The following is a 19,342-nucleotide window of genomic DNA, read 5'->3' as shown; positions in this document are numbered from 1 at the left end:
TGTCAATGGTGGGGCGAGGGCTGGGTTGGTGCAGGGAAGAGTGCAGCCTGTGAGACATATTGTCAGAGTAATAGTGTATGCAGTGGGCACGTGGCCAAGTGGTTAAGGCATTGGACTAGCGATCTGAAGGTTGTGAGTTCGATCTCCAGCCGAGGCAGCGTGTAGTGTCCTTGAGCAAGGCACTTAACCACGCAGTGCTCTGCGACGACACTGGTGCCGAGCTGATCGGCTCTTGCCCTTCCCTTGGACAACATCAGTGTCGTGGAGAGGGGAGACTTGCAGCATGGGCAACTGCCGGTCTTCTGTACAACCTTGCCCAGGCCTGCGCCCTGGAGAGTGAAGGCTTTCCAGGTGCAGATCCATGGTCTTGCAAGACTAACGGATGCCTTATTAGTGTATGCAATTAAGAATGGGTGTTCATACATGTGCTTTTGGGCATGCATGAATGTGCTTGTGGGTATTTGTATGTGCTCACGCGTGTGTGTGTTTACATGTCCTTCGGAGCATAAAAGAGACATATTTATGTGGACCTCTCCTTGATATATGCAAGTCAGGTCATGTACCTGTTTGCAGCATTGCTTCACAGTATAGGGATCTCTGTCTGGGCTGACACCACTCAGACCATCTCCAGCCAGACTGCCCCTTGGTACATAGGACAACTCTCCTGCAAGCCATAATCACGGTGGGTGAAATATTAAGTTTTCCTGTAGCCTCTCCATCCTGGACCGCAGAGTCCATCTTGTGTTGCTGTCTTCTGGAGGGTAGTTGTAAAGTAATGTGTAGCACACATTTCCTTTTTGCGTCTAACTCTGGGTGAAATTACTTGGTTAATTTCAATGTCCTCTCAGACGTTGCTTTTAGTAACTAAACTAAGAATGGCCAAACGGAGTGTATCAGGGACACAAATGAAAAGAGGAAGACCATGGGAGTTATATTGGTGCAACTAGTAGAACTCTCTTTCCCCCTCACCTTTTTATTCTGGCATCTTCCCCCTTCATTTCCATTTCTGAAGAAAGGTCTTGGTTGGAGACATCAACTATTTATTCATTTCTACAGATGCTTCCTGACCTGCTGAGTTCCTCCAGGTAGTGTGTTGCTAGCAGAACAACAGCCTCACAATCTGTGTGACAGAAATTCTGTTTTGCTCTCTGTATGGAGTTTGCACGTTCTCCCCATGACTGCCTGGGCAATCTATGGGTGCTCTGGTTTCTTCTCACATCCCATAGGCATGTAAGTCAGGAGGTTAATTGAGCTCTATGAAATACATCTCGCATGCAGCTGAGTGGAAGAACCTAAGGAGAGTTGATGGCAATGTGGGGGAAACTTGAAGAAAAGATCAGTATACAATTGTTTTAAGTAGATGCTTCATTGGGCCAATAGATCTGTTTCTTTACTGTACAATTCTATAATTCTAAGCGATAATGAAGCACGAAAGTTTACGCAAAACTTCCCCAACTACAGTCTCATGCTGTGGTTAGAGTTCCTGAATTTGAGAACTGCAATGCATTAAATAGGGATCACATTTTGTTATGTATTGTTTAAACCAGTCTGACATGAGCTAATGGAGCATGTCACAATCTCTCCAGATAAAACCGGGTATGTTAATGAACACTAAAAGTGTTACTGAGACTAATTCTTGACATAATGTAGTTGGGATTGTGACTTGCTGTCCTCTCAGTATCCATTCTCCCTGACAGAGTTAATCCCTCCAATGTCAAAGCAGCCATGAAGACATCCAGCGAAGCCTGATTTGAACCCAGGTCAGTATTCCTGAATGATTGCACTGAGTAGTTTCTGAACCAAGTCATCTGCTGCAGCTGGACAGAGTTATTATTGGCACAAAGCTGTAACTAGAAGAGATTTGTGATGACACATATAAAATCACAGGCATTCATTCTGGCAGGTGAGTTCTGCCAAGGGTATCTGCTGGGAGCATCTTCTCATTTCCCTTTTACGAAACTCTCAAACAATATAATTGGCAACTTTAACAACATAATTTAAGTACATTGTTCAATGTGATGGCAAGAATGCTCAGTATTGATGCAATCTGGTCTCTAGATGCACGATTCAAGTTTTATTTGCAAACATTAATGTATAGCTAATTATCCGTCTATATTGCACTATTGAATTTCCAGGTTCAGGTTGAATGAAACTGCATTATAATATAGAGTCCAATCACAAACAAGAGAAAATCTGCGGATGCTGGAAACCCAAGCAACACGCACAAGATGCTGGAGGAACTCAGAAGACCAGGCAGCATCAATAGAAATGAGTACGGTTGACATTTCAGGCTGAGACCCTTCATCAGGACTAGAGAAAAAAAGATTAGTCAGATAAAGAAGGTGGGGGTAGGGAAGGAAGAAACACAAGGTGATAGGTGATACCGGGAGGGGGTGGGGTGGGACGTTGATTGGTGAAAGATATACAGGGCTGGAGAAGTGGAATCTGATAGCAGAGGACAGAAGTCCACAGAAGAAAGAAAAAGGGGAGGGGAGGGGTACTAAAGGGAGGTGATGGGCAGGTAGGAAAAGGTGAGAGAGGGAAATCTGAATGGGGAATGGTGAAGGGGGGTGGGGGGTAGTCAATACTGGAAGTTTGAGAAATTGATGCTTATGTCATCAGGTTGGAGGCTACTGTCACAATGAGGCCACACTCATGTTTGAGGAACAACACCTTGTATTCCGCCTGGGTAGCCTCTAACTTGATGGCATGAACCTCAATTTCTTGAACTTCTGGTAATCCCTCTGCCTCCCCTTCACTATTTCCCATCACCCCTTTTCCCTCTCTGACCTTATCCTTGCCTGCCCATCACTTCCCTCTGGTGTTCCTTCCCATTTTCTTTCTTTCATGGCCTTCTATCCTCTCCTATCAGAGTCCCCCTTCTCCAGCCCTGTATCTCTTTCATCAATCGACTTCCCAGGTCTTTACTTCACCCCTCCCCCCCACCCCCAGTTTCACCTATCACCTTGTGTTTCTTCCTCCCCTCTCTCCACATTCTAACTCTGATTCCTCATCTTTTTTTCTCCAGTCCTGATGAAGGGTCTTAGACCAAAACGTCGACTGTCCTTTTTTCCATAGATGCCCCCTGGTCTGTTGAGTTCCTCCAAGTAGGGGTGTGTGTGTGTGTGTGTGTGTGTGTACGCGCGCACTAGTAATTGAGTGCTGGAACATAGATGATCACCAAATTTAGCACTACTCTTAGGACAATCTCTCTCTGAATAAGTTTGTAATATATCTGAACGAAAGATCTAAGATTTTGAGGGAGTACATGTACGTGCAGTTACTGGATCTCTTGAAGCTACTGAGACTATAACTAGGGACATAGTTTCAAGATTTTCTGGAATAGATTTAGGACCGATGCAGAAGAACTGCTTTTCTCAGAACTTTGCTTCTGTGAATTCACTGCCCAGGGATGCAACTGAGGCTGCCTCATGAAAATTATTTAAGACACAATTAGATAGACTTTTTTGCACAAGTAGAGGCATTAAGGGTCATGGGGAAAAGACAGGTAGGTGGAGCTGAGTCCACAGTCAGGTTAGTTATTGCCTTTTGAATGGCAGAGCAGGCTCAACAGGCCAGATGACCTCCTCCTGCTCTTATTTGGTATGTTCTTGTATTCCTATGTTATTTTACATCAACTACTAATGGCACTTTCAAAACTGCTTTCAATTGAGCTCCATCAACAAGAATTTTTTTCCTATACAGTACGTTCAATAAAATGGTCGGTCAGCTTTCCAGGATTCTTTAAAGCAACGTTACAATTATTTCATGAACAAAAGATGAACAGAGTTTTTGGTTGCTTTTAATTTGTATTTCAAGTGCTTCCCAACACACTAGCCCTTTCTATTATTTCTACCAGCTCATAAATAAAGGATTGCAACATTTCATGTGACATTGGTCTACTGTGAAGAAAAAGAGGAAACTTCAAATGAATATCCTCAGACACCAAAGGTAGAAGACAACTGGATGAGGAGACTAAGAATAATTCTCTTTTTTTTTAACAAAGAATAGATTATAAGGGCTGGGAATTTAGACTAGAATTATATAAAACACTCAGGGTACAAGGCTGGATATTTTTACAATTCTGCTCAATACATTATAATGTTGGCACAACATTGTGGGCAAAGGGCCCTTTTCTGTGCTGTACTGTTCTATAGAAATAATATAATAAAACTGGAGAGGGTGCAGAGGGATTCACTATGACTGGAGGCTCTGTTGTGAGGACAGGAACGTTGGGCTGTGCTTGTTTTTCTGGACAGAGAAATCTGAAGAGGTTTATTTGAGGTGTACAAAGGACGAGATGGGACAAATAAGTCCTATTGACGTCTCTACTGTCAATAATTAAAAGGGATAAATTTAAGGTAATAGGTCGGAGTCTGAGGAAAAATGTTTTACCCAGAGAGAGCAGTGGGAGTATGAAGTTCACTAAAGACAGGATAATTCCAAAAGGAAGTTGGATAAATGTTTGATATCCTCAACTAGCTCTGGGCTGTAAATTTCTATGGTTCTGTTTTATTTATTACTTGTATTTTCTTGTTGAATATTAAAAAAAACACGTTTGCACGATTGGCATGCTAGGAGATCCTCATTTGCATCATAGCTATTTTATCTAAGTTTCCATCTTTAGTTCAAACATAAAAAAATATTGAAGCATAAAATAGATAATGTGTTGGCGTGTGGCCAAGTGGTTAAGGTGTTCGTCTAGTGATTCGAAGGTCGCTAGTTCGAGCCTTGGCTGAGGCAGTGTGTGTGTCCTCAAGCAAGGCACTTAACCACACGTTGCTCTGCGACGACACCGGTGCCAAGCTGTATGGGTCTTAGTGCCCTTCCCTTGGACAATATCGGTGGCGTGGAGAGGGGAGACTTGCAGCATGGGCAACTGCCGGTCTTCCATACAACCTTGCCCAGGCCTGTGCCCTGGAAACCTTCTAAGGCGCAAATCCATGGTCTCATGAGACTAACGGATGCCTATAAAAAATAGATAATTGGAAAAAGAAAGTTTGCTGATTTTCCCCTTTCACGGATGATAAACGAAACTGCATCCCTGGTTAGCCTGTAGCTGTGATACTTCATTACCTTTCTGCAAACCTACCTGATATCAAGGACATGTATATAGAAAGATGCCGGAAAAGGACCTGTAATATGAAAGATTCCACCCATCCTGCTCATGGACTGCTTCCCCCACTCCCATCAGGGAGGAGGTTAAATGGCATCCATAGCAGAACACCAGACTCAAAAACAGTTTTTGTTCCCCCAAGCAGTGAAGCTAGTCAACACCTCCACCTATTAAACATCCTATTACACTACTCACCACAACTACTTTATCATTATATTTCAGAGTCACCCTAAGTAGCTTTACTCCTGTACCTAGTATCACTTTATCTGCATACAATCAGTCTATGTATAAGGTCATCTTATGTGTAGCAGCCAATTCTAACAAACCAATTCTATGGTTCTATGGTTCTGTGCTGCTGGTGACCTAGCATGGATTGTCGTCCTTGCATGATGCACCGTCCAATTACTTCAGTAATGATGTTCCACAAAGCAAAACATGCAATCTTGAAGTGCTGTGTAATTAAGCATAACTAATGAAGATTAAATTGTCAATAAAAGATGACATCTGCCGGTCCCCAGAACCAAACTGCACAGAACAAAGCACAAATACGCAACTTATTCCCGTCACTTTTACCACGCACCACCCACGTGGCTAATTACCACAATAAACACGCAACACAGAATACATTGCAGATAGAGAACAGATACATGGCTCCTATATTCAAGCCCTCTAATTATTATACTAGAATAATTACAACTACATGCTACCAAAATACAGGAGACATGGAGATAAGAGGGCGTACAGGAGGGAGATATGCCAACTAGTGGAATGGTGTCGCAGCATCAACCTGGCACTCAACGTCAGTAAGACAAAAGAGCTGATTGTGGACTTCAGGAAGGGTAAGACGAAGGAACACATACCAATCCTCATGGAGGGATCAGAGGTGGAGAGAGTGAGCAGTTTCAAGTTCCTGAGTGTCAAGATCTCTGAGGACCTAACCTGGTCCCAACATATCGAGTCAGCTATAAAGAAGGCAAGCCAGCGACTATACTTCATTAGGAGTTTGAAGAGAGTTGGTATGTCAACAAATACACTCAAACTTCTATAGTTGTACCATGGAGAGCATTCTGACAGACTGCATCAGTGTCTGGTTTGGGGGGTCTACTGCACAGGAACGAAAGAAGCTGCAGAGGGTTGTAAATTTAGTCGCCTCCATCTTGGATACTAGCCTACAAAGTATCTAGGACATCTTCAAGGAGCAGTGTCACAGAAAGGCAGTGTCCATTATTAAAGATCTCCAGCACCCAGGGCATGCCCTTTTCACACTGTTACCATCAGGTAGGAGGTACAGAAGCCTGAAGGCACACACTCAGCAATTCAGGAACAGCTTCTTCCCCTCTACCATCCGATTTCTAAATAGATATTGAACCCATGAACACTACCTCACTTTTTAAATATATATTATTTCTGTTTTTGCGTGATTTTTAATCTATTCAATATACATATACTGTAATTGATTGATTAACTTATTTATTTTTTCTTCTATATTATGTATTGCATTGAACTGCTACTGCTAAGTTAATAAATTTCACGACACATGCCGATGACAATAAACCTGATTCTGATTTTGAAATCTCAACATTCACACAAATGGCCACTTTCTGGAAAGTGGTCTATCCTGGATTATGATCTTCTCTTGATAAATCAGGTTGTTTCTCTTGCCTGCGTTCAGGAAAATCTGTCTTGTTTTGCTGCTGCCAAAGCTAATCCAGGTTCAAATCTGAATTCTTGTTAATTGTCCAGCTCTGGCCGAATGTAGTCTCTTCCCCCACCACAGTCTCCTTCATGATCCATTAACAGTCCAACCCAGCATTGTTCTGATTGCATACGGTCCATCATTAACACTGTGATTCACTTGCAATGGCTCCAATGCCTTAAGCATATTTGCCCCTATCAACAGCTCAATTTCTGTCAAATGAATATGCTTCAGGAGAAACCATTCCTGAAAACCTCTCTGAGGAGGAATGTTCCCTTTGTGGAAAGGTGTACGTTCTTGTGTATACATGTTAAGCAGTTCACAATAGTTTTCATTATCTATGCCAGCCACTTCCAATCCCGAAACAACAATGCTACTCACAGCTTTCTCTTGACCTATTAAGAGAATGTGTGTTCTTTTTCCTGTCAGTTTGAGCTTATTTAAGAGGCTCACTGTACAGAACATTTGTATTTCCTTGATCTAGGAAAACATAAGTTACCACTGTCTTGTTACTCTCTTTGACGTCACCTGAACTGATGTTGCAGGAGGCTTACAATCCTGATCACCCACCCCTGTAAGGCCAATTGGTACCGAGGCAGTACTCATTGATGTGTTTGCTTCATTCACGGCTTGTTTAGTATCTACACTCTTTTCATCAGTTCCAGGCTCAGTTGTAGCTTCACTTTCCACAGTAGTGACAAAGCTGCCTCCTTTAGCTTGAGAATGCATATGTGACTTAGTTTTGTTCACACCTTTGGTTACCGCCAGTGATGCAACATTGTATATGTTCCCAAACACTGGGTGTGTAGCAATCTTTACTTGCCTTTCAATAAAATCTACAACATCAGTGAAAGTAATCTTGCAGTTGTGCCTTTCTTGCAGCTAACAGACCACCATTCTCCATTTATTCCTCAGCATATAGGGCAATTTCTTTATTACAATCATCATATTAGCAGGCATGTCCTGCACTACTTCCATGATATTGCAACAGCCTCTAAGAAGAAGACTAGCCTTAACTAGACCTTACATCTTCTGATTTGATATGTAGCCAAGAAAAGGTCTTTTCCATGTAGGCCACAGCAATTTTGTGCTAATCACCAAAATGTTCCTATAGTAAATTTTGTGCCTTTAGATATCCTTGCTCTGGGCTGGCTCACTGGCAATGTTTGACAAGCTCTCTAGGGTAACCTCCAGTGAACTGTTTGAGAAAACAGAGATGGTCGTCATAATCCATCAGCCTTGCATTCAACGTTATTATTGAAAGCCCTCACAAATGAATGATACTGCTGTGGATTACTATTGAAGATTTGAATCTCTCTTTTAGGCAGAGATGCAATGCTTTGTCGTTGAATCACTAAACTTGCTACTTCCTTTTGTGTTCTTATGGCCTCCAGCTCACGATTTAGACTTACATTATCTGAAACACAAGTGTCACCATACTGTAATGTCCTCAGAAGCATCTTGTGCTGTTGAATATGGCATAGATTCATGGTGTCACCTTGGTGCCAGCTGAGAGTGAACATCCTGAACTACCTATTAGGCTCCAAATGTGTGGCTCATAGACATTTGAGGAACAAATGTATCCACATTGACATCAAATACATTGGATTTTCTGTGCCATGTCAACAGAAGAGCTCACACCATAGAACTGTCCTGCTGGAGCACATTTAGAACCCACAGCACTTAAAGCCTTCAACACTTTCACGATGGCCATCTTGGCTGCAATTTCTTCCTGCATCGTTAGCTGCTCCTGGTTTCTCTGAAGCTGTTCTTCAATCAATTTGCTTCGCCTGTTCTTCCAATGCATGCTTATCCCTCCAATATTTGTTGACTTGCGCATAGCTCAGGCAAATCAGCCTCTGTTCTAATGCATACCAAAGAGGTACCAGACACACAGGATGCTCTGCTAACTGTAGAACCTGCTGCACGTTAAATGTACTGTTTTCAGGTGCATGCCATCCTGATAATCATCAGCTTGATACATAGTCAAAGCATGCTTTGTGGCTTTATAAATATTTTAATTTACTCCAGAAACTTGACCTTCAACATCACATGTTTGCCTCAACTATTATTTAGCCTCTGCTGTGACTGTATTAAAAAGTGTATCAATATTTGCATAGTTCTCAGTTTATCTTACTATGACATGGGCATTAAAGACAACAGCAAGTTATGTTGCTTAGCAACATCCTCATGAAGATTTTTCAAATCATCCAAATGAGACTGGACTTGCAATACATTTTGCTATTCTTGTGAAAGACTTCTAATTAACAACAATAGATATTTAACCTTCTTAACAATTATATTATAGTCCTTTTAAACATTGTCAATCCTAGTCACTAAAGCCTCCTCAGTATGTTTAATTTTTCTTTTACTCTTGACTTCAAGGTCTCTGCTTCCAGCTTGACTCATGTTATTTTCCAAGTACACAAACCAGACAAAACAATGGCATTCACTTCAGATATTAACAATCAAAATATTTCAGCATTTCAACAGAACCAAGTGCCGAACTCTTAAGCAAACGCCACACTATAGAGCTTACTGTCAGTGATGACCATTCTAAACTCAATCACACAGCATGGATCAACAAACACTCATTACTTGCCACAAGCTGCTCCTGGCTCTGGTGCTCCTAATTTTGCAGGCACGTCCATATGCTGATGGTAATTTGGTATAACTGTAGAAATCTTTTATTGACAGAATGTAGCGGCCAATTCTAACAAAGCAATTGCCGCTGCTGGTGACCTAGCTTGGGTTGTTATCCTTGTATGACTTGTCCTTCAATCAATCCCATAATGATGTTCCACAAAGTAGAAGAAATGTATTCGGTCCTTTATTTGCAACTAGCAAAACATACAATCTTGATTAAGTGATCAACAAAAGATATGACACCCAGCGGTTCCCAGAACAAAGCACAAATGTGTAACTTATTTCCTTTGCTTTTACCACACCTCCACCCACATGACTAACTACCATAATAAACAAGTGTGGGAGCCATGCTGTGGTGGCCAGTGCTATCATGTTTGCTGTTGTGTGCTGGGGCAGCAGGCTGAGAGTAGCAGACACCAACAGAATCAACAAACTCATTCGTAAGGCCAGTGATGTTGTGGGGATGGAATTGGACCCTCTGACGGTGGTGTCTGAAAAGAGGATGCTGTCTAAGTTGCATGCCATCTTGGACAATGTCTCCCATCCACTACATAATGTACTGGGTGGGCACAGGAGTACATTCAGCCAAAGACTCATTCCGCCGAGATGCAACACAGAGCGTCACAGGAAGTCATTCCTGCCTGTGGCCATCAAACTTTACAACTCCTCCCTTGGAGGGTCAGACACCCTGAGCCAATAAGCTGGTGGTCCTGAACTTATTTCCTGGCACAATTTACATAATACTATTTAATTATTTATGGTTTTATTACTATTTATTATTTACGGTGCAACTGTAACGAAAACCAATTTCCCCCGGGATCAATAAGGTATGACTATGACTATGACAAAACCTCTGAGCACATGAAGAAACAAATAAAATATGTTTTATATAATTTCAGTTCAGTAATTAATGATATTTTCTTCAACAAGCTATAGCTCTCATTTCCTTTTCTCTTGTCCACTTGATGCAGTGCAATGTTAAAGATAGTATTGTACTGAAGAGATTTAATTGCTCTAAAAGGGTTTTTAATTCTATCAGTGATCATAAGAAGTAGAAAGCTGTGGCATATTATTTGCTGTGAGTGTAGGAAACATTAACACCATTTAAAAATATCTTTAATCTGAAGGTGTTAATGTGCTTGTCTGGGATAGATTTAAATGCCAGGATGATGTTCTGCATTCTCGAAGTTCTGTAGGTCTTTTTTTTTGTGTAGTGCTAATATATTCAGAATCAGTTTCCCTTACAGCTTTCTAATTTTAAAGATTTGCATGTGTTTTTTTTTGAGTGGAAGCAAGACTCTCTAATTATACCTTCGAGCTAAAGAGATTCAGTTTGTGGGATCATTATTGTAATTCAAGCTGTGATATAAATACGAACTCCAGAGAAGATGTCCACTGATAACTAGAATCCAAACTGTAAACCTATTGTTCAATGTTTGAAAAGATTGGTACTTTAATTTGGCACTTTAATGTTCAGTGTTCTGTTCAACAGGTCAGCACGGCAAAATGGAGCAGCTAACAGAGACACTGTCTCACAACTCTAGTAGCCTGGGTTCAATTGAGCAGCCTAGTGTCACGTTGGGTTGGGCGGGGGGGGAGGCATGTTTGCCAGTTGAAAGCCGCTTCTGCCATGTCGGCTGTTGATTGGTCTATTTAAAAGCTGCGGCCCCTCTTCCCTATTGGTTGCTGTGTCCGGTAACAAGCACTTCAGAGGAGGGTCTCTCCCTCCTTTGTCCCCAGGGCATTCTTCACAGAACCATTGAGAAGGTACTTAAAGGCATACGCACTCTTAGCGAAGTGTGTTTGCTGAATATTTTAGTTTTGTAGTTTGTGTAACTTGGGGGAACTTAGATGTTTAGCTAAATCTTTTACGCTTATTCATAGTTAGTCTTCTGTCTCACTCACCAAACCCACGAACCAGCTTCCACATTACACCTGGGTCAGTCCTAACCTCTGGTGCAGCCTGTCTGGAGTTCGCACATTCCCCTTGTGATGGTGCAGTGGTTTCATCCCACATCCCAAAGATGTTTAGGTTGGTAGGTTAATTGATCAGTTAAATTGATCATAGTGTTAAGGGGGGAGTTGATGGATTGCTGAGAGAAAAGTGTAGGAATTGAGTAGTCAGTGGCTGTGTCATATGAGAAAGCCCATTCACATGTTGCAAAGGCAGCTGAATGTTTTGTTGAAATTACATTCTTTGGTAATATATTACAATTTTAATCACCAGCTGTCGTTAACTAGTTGTTGCTTTTGAATGTCTTTGTTGCAAGTTAAATACTAACATCAGATTTTTCTCCAGATCACTTACCCATTTGCTCTGTCTCGGATGGCTTGTCTCCCAAGGTACAACCACAGGGGAACACTAGATAGAAAACAGCCCTTAAGTTATAAAATGATAATTCCATTAGATTGGAAATCACAATATAATTATTCCCTCTGGTCAGATTACTCCGCCACAGGGCATACAACAATCTTTTACTGGATATAGAGATTTGCCAATTATTCTGCACAGGACAATGATATGTTACAGCTTAATGAGAGTCACAGTACAGATTGTAAACACAAATCATACTTCTAACAATGGACTGCAAGCATGAGAGAAGTTGATGATTTTGTGATAGTAGGAATATAGTACAGAGGGGGGAAATCGGTAACTTCTTTTGCCTTCAACACTGGTAGTATGTGAAGAAGCATTTGAGATGGTTTTGAGAAGCTGACACCCATGCATTTGCAGCATAGAGGCCCTGTGTGCATGGTGGAAGGAGTGTAACAGCTCCCAAATTATTCACACGCTCACCATTCCAGTCACCTCTTTCCCAAAAGATGGCTCTGAGGCTTCAGCAACCACTTCAGAGTGCACAAAGCCAGAGAGGAAACAAATTATTCTTTATCTCAAGGTATTGGCGAAGAAAGTTTTGTGTCCAATTGTAGCAGTAAAAGAGTAACAGATTTAAGATGTACTCAAACTCTCGCAGCATCAGAATCTATTGGAAGAAACAAAGTGACAGAGACCAAACAATGGAAAGGCTCAAAATGTGTAATCATCATATTTACACAAAGCAGAGCAGTGCAGGTAAATTACAGTTCTGGTAAATATTTAGTCTCAGTTAATGCTTTTAATGATTTTTGCTGTCATCGGAATAGTTGGAGACCAAAGATAAACATGTAAATAAGGTAGAAATAAGTATTAAATATCTAATTTAGAGTAAATCAGGTCTTGTGTCTAACTTGCAGCAGGAATTTGCAGATTAATCAGCAGATACCTAACACCCAACCTCTGACTTGGCATGTGATCAGGTCTAATCCTCCCCTTCTGATCAGTAGCCATGGCTCATTTCACTTTCCTCCTTCAGTGGCTCACCAGGTTAGTAAACATGTTCTTAACAATTCCCCTCTGTTGGCTCTTTATCCAAAATGACTCCCTTAAGAATCTTAGGTGTTTTAATAAGGTACCTTTTTTTTTCTAGACTCCAATAAGTAGAATCCCAACTTATTTCAACTTTCCTCACAGGAAAACTGCTCCATACTTGGGATCATCCTGGAGAACTTTCTCTCAACAGCCGCCAATGAAGTGATATCTTTCCTTAAGTTGGAAGACAAAAATACAGTTTGTAGTTCACAATACCCAAATCACAAACAAGAAAAAACCTGCAGATGCTGGAAATCCAAGCAACGCGCACAAAATAATGGAGAAACTCAGCAGGCCAGGCAGCAGCTATGGAAAAGAGTACAGTCGACGTTTTGGGCCGAGACCCTTCATCAGGACTCGATATTGTGTGTGCTACAATACCCCAGATGTGCTATTAGTGGCTTGTACTGTTGCTGGAAATGTTCCTACTTTTAGACTCTTGCCCCTTTATAATAAAACCCAACATTGCATTAATTATTCCCTTTAATCTGCTGCTCTTGTGTTCTAGCTTCCTGTATTTCATGTGAGAGACCCCCAAGTCCCTCTGTACTGCAGATTTCTGCAAGTTTTCAGCAGTTAAATAATAGTCTGCTTTTATTGTTCTTCCTTCCAAAGAGAACAACCTCACTTTGTTAGAACAGCACCTGCTGTTCTTCAAGGCTGCTGCATGGCTCTCAGGCTCCGAGTCACCTGGCTGCTCTTTCTCCATCACTTCCCGTTGTCTCCAGTTTGCAAGATTGTGCAGCATTTGTCACCTAATAACGAAGTCTCCACTTCTCCTGGCATCCATTGCTAAGTGCACCAGGGTTAATGCAGGCAACACAATCTTTTCTTGAAGAGACCAAGGGTGTTGTCTTTGTACTTGTGATGGTCTTATATTTATTTCAACTGTTGTAGTTGGAGATTATACTGGTGTAGGAATCATAGAAGTAGAGCATAGCCTTGTCCTGAAGACCAATCCCTCTGAGCAGTGAGGCTACCAATGGCACCTATCAGGGTGGACTCCATTGGGATGATGAATTCATGTGTGCTTCCCTGAAAGATGGCATTCACCATCATAAATTTCTTCTCATAATCCACAAGTTGTTTGTTAATGAAGTGGAACGCATTCTTGTTGATGACAAGGTTGTTAAGGAGAACACTTATAGACAATTGCTAAAATTGATCCTGGCTGCACTCAGGGGAAGTCAGTAATCTTGACTAATTTGTACTTATCACTGAAATCAAAGAATTATGAAGTGATTTTGATTGTGCAGTAAGTGTGGTACCTCTCTGCTGCTCTCTGTGGGGCGAAAAAGTTTGGAAACATTGGGGAAATCTAATGCAGTCACCTGGCAAAATCCATACAGAGCAGATGCTACTTCAATGGAGAGAGAAGTCCAGGTGTAAGAAAATAGATGAAGGTCTTGAGAATGATGTGCATTTAAAAATTGGATAAGATGAGCCAGTGAATGCAATGTATAATCAAAGGAGTCATGGCAAAGTGAAATGTTTCTGATGACTCTATGGTAGCAGGCACTAAACTAATTGATAAAGTCACTGCGTCCTTGCTTGAGTGTCCATATAGAACGTTACCAGCAGTGTCACAACTGAGGCGCCCGTTCACTGGGAATCTCAGCAATTGAATACAAGTTAAAGAAAAACAAAACACTCAATATTACGGTAGAATACTTTGTGGACCATGGACTTTGCTTGAGTAGTCAGCAGTCAGTTCTCATAGCCCGTTTACGTCTCCCAGTAGCAGCAGAGTACCCTTTGAATAATTACAACTAAGTATCCTTGTTTTACTTGCTCTTCTCTAATAGTTACCACATGGAGTTATGAGTTATCATTTATGTCACTATTAGGTATGGAGTTCTACCGTTAGGCATCACCTGATTCCAGGAAAAGGTCACTGAAGTTAACATCGATTGCCTCTAGAAATGCTTGGTCCAATTTCATGATTAGCACAATTACAGTCAGACATTATTATAATAATTATTGGTGTGATCTATCCCAAATGAATTCAGATTTTGTACCAGCAGCATGCAGAAAATTTATATCACACAATACATTTAAGTCTATCTTTTGAATGTCCTGTATGATTTTAAGTAACCAAGAATATTGAAGAATGCTTTGCATTGTTCTAATTGTGCTGGACATGCATTTCACTGTCACTTTGTTGTAATCACTGCAATACAACATGTGAGCTTCCCCAACCTTTGTTGTTATAAATTTGGTAAGACTTTGGCAGAAATTCTTCTGCAGGAGAGTAGTCAAAAAATGCTTTGAAATTCAGTCTGAGGTACCCACCTGCTTCAAGCAGGCTTCAATTATACCGGTGCCCAAGAAGACGGTGACAACCTGCCTCAATGACTATCATTCAGTACACTGACATCCACTGTGATGTGCTTTGAGTGGATTGTCATGAAGCATATCAACTCCGGCCTGAGCAGCAATCTGCATCTGCTCCAGTTTGCTGACTGTCACAACAGGTCAACAGCAGATGCCATTTCATTGGCTTTTTGCTCATCTCTGGAACATCTCTGGAATGAAGCTGCATACATCAAGATATTGTTCACGGACTACAGCTCAGCATTCGGCACCCTTATCCCAACAAAACTCATCACCAAGCTCCAAGACCTGGGCCATGTGCAACTGGATTCTTGATCTCCTCACTTGCAGACCCCAGACAGTTCGGATTGGCAACATCTCCTCCACAATCACCATCAGTGCAGATGCACCACAAGTCTGTGCTTAGCTCCTTGCTCTACTCACTTTATATTTATGATTGTGTGACTAAGTACAATGCCTGTGTCCTATATTTAAGCTTGCTGATGACACCACTGTTGTCAATGGTGGTGATGAATTAGCATATTGGAGGGGGAATGAAAATCTGTCTGAATGGGGCCATAACAACAACCTCTCAGTTGATGTCAGCAAAACCAAAGAGCTGATTATTGACTACAGCAAGAGGAAACCAGGGATCCATGAGCCAATCCTCAAAGGGAATGGAAATGGAGAGAGTAAGTAACTTTAAATCCTTGGAATTATCATATCAGAGGATCTGTCCTTGGATCAGCATGTGCTGTAAGTGCCATCACAATGAAGCAATGACAGCACCACCGCTGTTTTGGAAATTTGCATAGATTCAGCATGACACAGAAAACTTTGACAAACTTCTATGCAGTGGAGAGTATCCTGATGGGTTGCATCACGGCCTGGTATGGAAACATCATTGCTCAGCAATGGAAAAGTCTATAGAAAGTGGTGGAAACAGCTCAGTCCATCACAGGCAAAGCCACCCCCCCCCCCCCCCCCCCACTATAGAGTAAACCAATAAGGAATGCTGGCACAAGAAAGCAGCATCCATAATGAAGGACACCAACCATCCAACCCATGCCCTCTCCACTATTACTACCATTGTACAGGAGGTACAGACGTCTTGGGTCCCACACCACCTAGTTCAAGAATAGTTATTATTCTACAACTCTGAGGCTCCTGAACCAGCATGGATAGCTTCATTCACAACTCCAAAGTAACTCCACAACCTACAGACTCACTTTCAAGGACTCTACAATTCATGTTCTCAGTACCCTTTATTCTTTATTTACACAATATATTGTCTTTTGTACATTGACTATCGTCAGTCTTTATGTAGTTTTCAATAATTCTATTGAATTTCTTTATTTTCCTGTAAATGCATCCAGAAACTGAATCTCAAGGTAATATATAGTGACATATACATACTCTGATAATAAATTTACTTTTGAATTTCCTTTCCCTTCCAAAGGGAACAGTCCTTGACCTCAAATGTTATCCCTGACCCTTTAGATATGAGTTGCTGAGAAATTTTGCAATTTTTTTTTTGTTTTTATTTTAGATTTTCTCATGTTTGATTTCATTAATTTCCACAAATATTTCCAATACTTTCAGATATTTGGTGATTGAATGCGCACTCCTGAAATGTGACTGCAACACGCCTTTTTCGCACCCCAGGGTCTGTATCACAGTCGTAACATTTGTAATGGGGAAACCAAAGACCAGCCTAAGCTCCAATGTATGGAGTGAAAAGAAGCAAGGGTCTCCCTAGTACACTGGACAATATTTATCCCAGTCCCCAGTCTAGATGCAGAGACACTAACAATTCCTTTCTTTCCACCTTCCCCCACATCCCCTCCACTGCCCCCCCAACAGATACTGCTTGATTCACTGAGCTCCTGCAGATTACTTTGTTGCTCTAGAACAGGGGTGGCCAACCTTTTCATTCCAAGTGTCAATTTTTTCACTCACGAGTTCAGATGCGCCATACAACTCTTGTACCCCCATTCAATTCTTGTAAAAATATGTCAATATAGAACTCGTGCGTGAAAAAAATCGCACCTGAACTCGTGCGCGAGAAAATTGACGCATGGAATGTAAAAGGTTGGCCACCCCTGCTCCAGACTGCAGCATCTACAGTCTCTTTTGTCTTGGTATTTATCCCTTGACCAACACAGATCATTATCTTACCCCTGGTGATGAGGCCTTCCAGCATTTAAATTAGCTGTTACACAATGACTGACTACATTCAGAAGTACATAATTGGCTGTGATATAGGATCATAAAAAACATTTTACAGAAGTGTTTTTTCTTTTTATGCCAAGTTTCTGATATGCAGAGGAAAAACGTATTATCTTTTAAATATTCAAGTAAGATTTTTGCTGTCCATTTAATACTGATGTTCATCAGCCAATCCTTTTACAAAACAATAAATAATGAGACCAATTATTGCATTAAGTATTCATCCAATCATATCATACACTGCAATTTCACCATTCACATTTACTGATGACAATTCAGTGAATTTGCAATTGGTTTGAAAGCATTTCTCCCAAATCCTTGATTATATTATCAGCATTCTTTTAACAATATTTAAAATGCAAGTTAATTAAACAAAGAATTTTCATGTTAAGACAGTTATTTGCCATGAATTTGAAGAGGATCATAGTGCTGGAATCATCTTTCTGAACAGAGTGCAATAATTAACTTATCGATCATATTTTGCATGTTCGTTCATATCACAGTTCTCTGCAATCAAAACCATTGAAATAAAAATAAGCAGTTATTTATTTTGCACATTGAAGGTAATTATATACAGTCTAGTGCTCTTGTGCTCTTAATTGCAATCACTCACAACCAGAAAGAATTTACAATTAAGCAGGAACTGTGATTATTAGGAAAGTAATTGAAAGTGCAATGGATGAGGCAGCTTTCATTACTGCAGGTCCCTAAAGACTCTGGTTTGTAAGGGAATATTTTACCATATCTTTTTTTCCTTATTAATTCAGTCAAAGGAAGTGGATGTCAGGTCACAACTTATTGGATTTCCCTAATTGTCCTTGAGAAGGTGATGGTGAACTTTTGTTTTGAACAATTACTTTGTTTTGGCAAAGATATTCTCATGGCACTGTTAGGTGAACAGTTCTATGACATTATGTCCAGTGGCATAACGGATGCATTCTCATGTCAGGATGATATGTGACTGAGAGGAGAGTTTGCACTTTGGTGTGGTCTCATGAGACTCTCTGTCCTGGTGGTAGAACTTGCAGGTTTGGGAGGTGCTGGTGAAGGTGTCTTGGTGAGATGCTGAATGCATTTTGTGGATGGTGCACACAGCAGTTGAAGTAAATGAAGGGGTGACAATCAAGCAGGAGGCTTTAAATGATGTTGGAGCACACTCATCCCAGCAGAGGCAGGAAGAGGACCAGGAGGTGGGTAATTCATCACACTCCAAACATACCTTGTAATTTGCATACCTTGGTTTACAAACTCATTAAATGGAAGCACAATATGTTCAAAATCACTTACTTTCTTTGGCAGACACTGCTTATTACAATTCCTCTTCATAGTCAGTGACAATTTAATGCTTAAAGTATCATTCAGAAGTGAGCAGGGAATTGGCAAATCAATAATTGGCATTGAACATTTGAAGTAGCAACATTAAACTGCAATTAAAGTATGGATTACCAGTCATTATACTTAGTTATTTTATTAGGGAAACTCAGTACGAAGCCAAGACTAATAATGCAGGACATATTGCTGTGAAAAGTAGGAAAGCAAACAAACCCAAGGCGGTTGTTGAGCCCATCATACTAACGTTAGAATCTTGGGGTGGAAATGTCCAATTAATCCCACTGCTTTTCCTTTCCGTCGCAGTCACGAAATGCTTCCCCTTAAAATATTAAATATTATTGAGTGTTTTTGTAATTCCTTTCTGGTGAGAATATTTTAGTCCTTAAGAGCTCACTTCAGTTTCTCACTTCCCCTATTAACAAAGAGAACATTAAAACAAGGGCAAACTAGTAAGGACCATTAAAAAATGGACGGAGGTTATTTTAATATGTAAAAATGAAAGTCAGTGAAAATTGACCCCCCCCACAAAAAAAATGAATGAAGCCAGGGAAACAGTTATGGTAAACAAAGAAATGGTACTGAATCATAGACACTATAGATT

This window comes from Mobula birostris, chromosome 20 (assembly GCF_030028105.1).
Source record: "Mobula birostris isolate sMobBir1 chromosome 20, sMobBir1.hap1, whole genome shotgun sequence".
Taxonomy (NCBI): Eukaryota; Metazoa; Chordata; class Chondrichthyes; order Myliobatiformes; family Myliobatidae; genus Mobula; species Mobula birostris.
This window is presented reverse-complemented; position numbering follows the sequence as displayed.